A 6,000-nucleotide genomic window follows, 5' to 3' on the forward strand; every position below is an offset into this window, starting at 1 on the left:
TGTTGCATAAACAGCACACAGCTCTCAGTGGCATAAAATGATCTTAAAATCCCACCTGTTCTACTGTGAAAGAACTAGTTAAAGTAAACAAATAAACAATAAAGGCTTTTTGGCAAAATAATAATCTGTAAAGGTCCACTTAACGGACTTTTAAGTTTGGATATTTAACTTTAATAATTAATAATTATCTTTTTTTTTTGTCAAAGTAGTATTTCCATGGTCAAATGAAAGTGAACTTTCATGTTCAGTTTTTAAAATCACTATAAGTATTATATTTGAATAAATATCTTGTAAATATATTGATGAAATCACGTTAAGACTCCTGCAAAATGGTGCAGTTTTTGTGGAAGCTACTTAGTCACTGCCAACCTTGAAAAATGTGACAGCTAGCAATACATGTTATCACACTGGGCTTTTTCAAGTGTTGTACACAAAACGCCTTAGGACAGTGTCATATCTATACTTTCCACTTATCTCAACACAAGGTGAATTGGTTCAGAATTTTGCAAAGACATTCAGGAATATTCTGTAGCATCACCATGAGGTTGATTTGTCATTTTGAGCGAAATGTCTCGGCTATTAACTACTGAATGGAGTGGAATTGTATTTTATACAGGCATTTGTGTCGCCCTTAGGATACATTGTAATCGCGTTTGTGATTCCTGACTCTTCAGCTAAAGCCATGGTCAGGTCAAAATAAAATTTTCTCCAATACTTTGGTTTATATGACCAAATATCTGCCAAACTAATGACATTACCATCAGTCTTAAGTGAGAGTTAGCAAATGTTAGCATGCTAACACACTAAACTAAACTAAAGATGGTGAACTTGGTAAACATTATACCCACTAAACATCAGCATATGAGTATTATCGTTGTGAGCACATTGTGACTCGTAGCATATTAGCATGCTGTTGTTAGGGTTACCGCTAAGTACAGCCTCACAGACAACGGCAGCAAATGTTCAGCGATTTGGCAGAATTTGTTAGTCTCACACTAGGCTGACAAATTCTACATCCCACGGAACAATTGCTGCCATTATTACTATTACAGGGCATTGCTGCAATTTGTGACTGATCAATTCTGCACTTTAAGACTGGTAACTCTGCAATCCCACTGAACTATTGCTGCTTCTCACTTTGCTGCTATGATTACTATTGTTTCATATCAGGGCTTCGCTGCAATTTGGACCCACTTGGCCATCTTGTTTATCTTTTAGATTTTTACGGTCTTATTTTTATATATATTCATTTACTTAGTTTTATTTTAAGTAGTGTTTTGTTATTGCCATTACCTGAACCAGGACCTGAGTACCTCATTTTATTTCCTTTCCGGAACAACATGTTCAGGAATGATAAAAGCATCCTAATCCTTTTTCTTACAGAGCTGCTAGCATGGCTGTAGACTCTTTGTGTTGTTTACTATAAGTGGGCATTTCAGAGCTTATCGCCTCCACACCTCATTAGTAAAGATATAAATATGTAATGTCTAAGTAACACAATGTAAATGTGCTTGAATTTTAATTAAACAATATGCCTGTTAGAAACACTTATGATTAAATACACTGATGAGTGATGTAATGCGCAGCGACTCTTTGAAATGTGCTTACATATTGAATTGCTCACTTTGTTATACATGCGAGGATGCGCATCTAGCACTTCAGCTCTGAGGGACAATGTGCAAAATATTTCACATCAAATTTCGCACTCGTCATTATCTGTTGTGACAAACTTAAAGAAGGCACAGTGCCAGTAAATTACAGCACAACACAGACACAAAACTGAGCTCTAAGAGACAAAAACAAGCTGCTACATGCAGAGTTACAGCCCTACTCTAAGTAACTGACACTGCGTCAGAACCATGCTCAGTTGAGTGTGCTGTCCCATTTGGTGTATGAGTGTTGCATCAATTTCTCCAGCCTCAGATGTCATACTTGCAACACCCTGACACACAAATAAGAATCCAACTTCAGGCTGTAGAGGTGAGAGTAGAGGAGGAGGGATGTGGGACCATGTTTGAAAATAACTAAGAGGGAGGAGGGAGGACGGTGGGGGAGCAATGTTTGAAATTATAATTTAGCTCTCCCAACACATTGCTCCTTCTTGCCTGGAGCTCAGCTCAGTTTACTATTTGTTACTCTCTCTCTCTGTCTCTCTTATTACAGGGCTCTTATGATAAATCCTAAAGGTAAATCCCTATCTATTAAACCAGCCTCTAGAGTTCTCCACAAAACCCCATGCGTGTGAGTATAAGTCATGCTGATGGGGGCTGCTTGTGTGTGCACACTGTGTTTATACATGTGCATGAGCAGGTTCATGATATAGCTGTGCGTGTGTAATATCCAAGCCTGTTTTCATAGGTTATTTTCTCCTCACTATCACTAGAGGGTAGACATTTTTGATAAGTGGCATGCTTTTTTTTTTTGGAATTTCAGATTATGCACATTGTTGGGGGCGGAGTGAATGAGCCCTGACGAGTTGAAAACTACTCCTGGGGTTTTTTAACTGACAAAAAAAATGCTAAGTGGATTAAGGGTTTGTTATCGTGAAGGGGGAGAGAGCAAAATTAATACATTTTAAGATTCTGTTTGGATTCAGCTTTCCTATAAAGTCAGGTTGGAAAATAAAGTGGGTTCTAGCGTTCCTACATTTAAACCCTGTCTGACTGCAGCGCGTCCTACAGGAATATCTAAGATTTATGCTCAGCTGCTGCCTAAGGCAAAGAAGTATTAACTATATAGACTGTTGACGGTCACTCGGAGTGAAATGAAGGTTTTTCTGTAGAGGGAGGAAAGTGTAAGAGAGGAAGAATTGAAGGAGGGATAGAGACAGACAATGAGAGGGAGAAAAAGAGTATGAGCCTCATCTCCATTACATCCCATTATCTACCCCTTAGCAGAAGTTCCCCCCAGGAAACACGCAACACACACTTATGCACACACAAAAACAGATACCGCACTGTGGTGTCAGTGCTACTGGACGGGCAGCCGGACACCAAGATTGATGGGCTCCTTTCTAAATTCAAGGGAGGTGCCAGGGGCATTTAGGGCACACATATTCTCTCTGTATCTTTGTCGCATGCACACTCAGACTTTGCTCCAGCAGCTCCATTACCTTAATGGCGATACAGCTCTGAGGAGAGACGAGTACAGAGAGACAGTGAGGAGTGAGACAAAGAGAAGCATTTCTTTGCACAGTTAAGTGAGGAGAAGCAAGGTCAGTCCTTATCATGTTATTTCATGATCATTTGATTTGCTTTACAGAGTGTAATGGAGCCTATCACCATTTCAGGTCGCCCATGTATGTCCCTGACAAGTTGAACATGGAACTAATGTGACTCAAAGTGCACTTCATACTCATATAGCCATGGTGAGTGAGTATGTGCGTTCAGTCTGCTGCGGCCTGTAGATTTCCACTGCTGTCTGTGAGTTTAATAATGAAAAGACCGTGGCTTGAGAGTTGGATGAAATTAATTTCCTCTTGCTTGGTTTAACCCAAAGGTTTCCAACCCCTTTTTCTTTGCTTGTGACATCTTAATAAACAGCCATGTCTTTGAGCAGTTGACAGTTCAATCTTCCCTTTTTAGATGGAGCATTACACTCTACAGTTAGAAAAAAAATCAAGATTAAAATATAAATATGTATTTGTTTATGCAAAAAAAAAAAAAATCTTCTTTGCGGTCTCAACAACAATCATCTTGAGACCCCTTATTCATCATTGGTTCCCGACTATTTTGATTCATGACCTCTTAAAGTGAGGTGACGCATCATCTTTGTTTTTCATATTTCTGCCAGTTCAGCCACAGTATGATTTATTTGAATAATTCCTAAAGACACAAAAAGATTAAATTATCCAGTAATTCACAGTGAAGAAAGCCAAGATCAGAGAAACGCCTGAAAGACTAAATATAATTGCAAAATAGTGGTGCACATATTTGTTTCTGCTTTCTTATCCAGTTAATCATTTTATGATGCTCTTAGATTCATTTGACTACTCATTAGCTGGAAGCAGCTGGTTTAACTGAGCAGTTAAATGATGATGTAAATGGTTAATCAACATTTATTACTTTTCTTTATACTCTTAGGCACTTGTTGATATAAATATTCTAGTATGATTATGTTGGCATAGAAAAAAGTGAATTCTTAGGCCAGTGGTTTAACAAAATAAAAAGTATACATTTTGACAAACTTACAGTATATTGAATCATTTGAGTCATTTTTGTAGTTGGTTTGTAGGCATAGTATAGTATCAGATTTAATTTTGGCCATTTTCCCCCTTTTTTCATTAGGGTTGGTCAGGTTGGCATTCGTATCACTTAGAGAAAACTTGACATTTTCACCATCTATCCATTTTCGCCATGCATTTTGATTATAGTTCTTGCCTGTTCAGGTGTTACAAGTGACCCGGGGTGGTAGAGGAGGCATCGTCTTCACAGCAATTTGTATTTGTGTGTGCATTTTCTTCCTAAACACAATATGCGGATCTCTATATATTTTTTGGTACCAAATCAAAATTTATTTTTTTGAGATTTGTTGAGTTCTTCACAATCTTTCTATGTACATTATGGCAACTGCAGAAATACCCCCCTGGGGTACACATACCAAAGATTGGGAGCAGTGGTATAGTGGCATATAGTAAAGCAGCTCATTATCTCTTATGCCCTATGCTTTGGTGTCATCATTTAGGGGAGAGAAAGAAGTAAGAAAAGTGGTTAAACCTGAAGTTTAACCACTTTTCTTACTTCTTCAAGGTATCAGATGCATTTCAAACATTTCCTTCATCCCTTTTGTCCTTGGTGAAGACAGTTGTCACTAAAATGCCACTTCAGCTATTCAGCTGACACAAAATGATTTGACAGTGAGGCGGTTTTTATGTGCTGCAAAAACACACAAAAGTCAGTGCAGACTATAAAAAACTAAAAAAAAAAAAAAAAAACATCAGTCAGAAATCTTTGATGTGCCGGGGACATTTGGAGCAGATTTCTCTTTCTACAGGCCGCTGTTTGTTCTACAGGAAGTTCATTACTGTCCTATCAGCTACGTAACAGATCAATAGCTGTCTGGAATCACTTTCTCTGTGTGTGTGTGTGTTGTGTGTGTCTGAGCATGTATGCGTGACAGTGTGGATGTAGGCGAGCATGCCTGTGCGTGTCTGTTAGAGAGAGAGAGAGAGAGAGAGAGAAAGAGAAAGAGAGGGTATGTGCTTCAGTGTGAACGGCAAGACTTTCACCGTCACACCACTCAGAGCTGTCCTCGAGGCTCGAGATGGTTGGGAAAGAGGGACGGATGCAAGGATAGATGGACGGATGAATGACAGGAGGGAGGAGGGGGATTTGCTTTCGTGATCAGAGGTTTGACATCTGTAAATTTAATTAGAGCAGCGTGTGTGTGTGTGTGTGTGTGTGTGTGTGTGTGTGTGGGAGGGAGAGTGAGGGACGTTGCGTGCGTGTATTTTTGTGTCAGTGTGTGTTCCCCTTTCTGGCTGCCTGCAGGCATAGCACTGCCTCTGTCGATGGTTTGTCCTTCATCAGATGGCCCAAGGTTGACTAATTAGGACTGTGGCACAGGCACATTTCCTCTTTCCCTTTCTCTTCCTCTCCGCCTCACATCTACACATTTGTCTTCATTTTTATCTCTCTTCTGTCCCAGCTATTCTCCCTTTTTACCAATCTGCAGCATTTTTTTTCATCATATACTGTATAATGACAGTACTCACTCTTGATTACAGCATGTCATAATCCCAGCTGGACTATTAGGGGGCACTCTGAATATCTATAATAAAGCCTGCTGGCCACAGTCAGACACAGGCCTGTTATCTGGTATTTGGTACTATAAGCAAGGACTTTGAGTTTGAATTGTGCCCATAGCAGCCATTTGTAGAGTCTGTACACACGAGTGACAGAACAGTGTTTTGTGCCAGCATAAGCCATGCCAAGGTCCCTCTGTGGTAATTGGACAAGTCTAATAGAGTGAACTTGCACTCACATATTACACTCATTTCAG

Source organism: Seriola dumerili, unplaced genomic scaffold, assembly GCF_002260705.1.
Source record: "Seriola dumerili isolate Sdu_G_001 unplaced genomic scaffold, Sdu_1.0 BDQW01001821.1, whole genome shotgun sequence".
Lineage (NCBI taxonomy): Eukaryota > Metazoa > Chordata > Actinopteri > Carangiformes > Carangidae > Seriola > Seriola dumerili.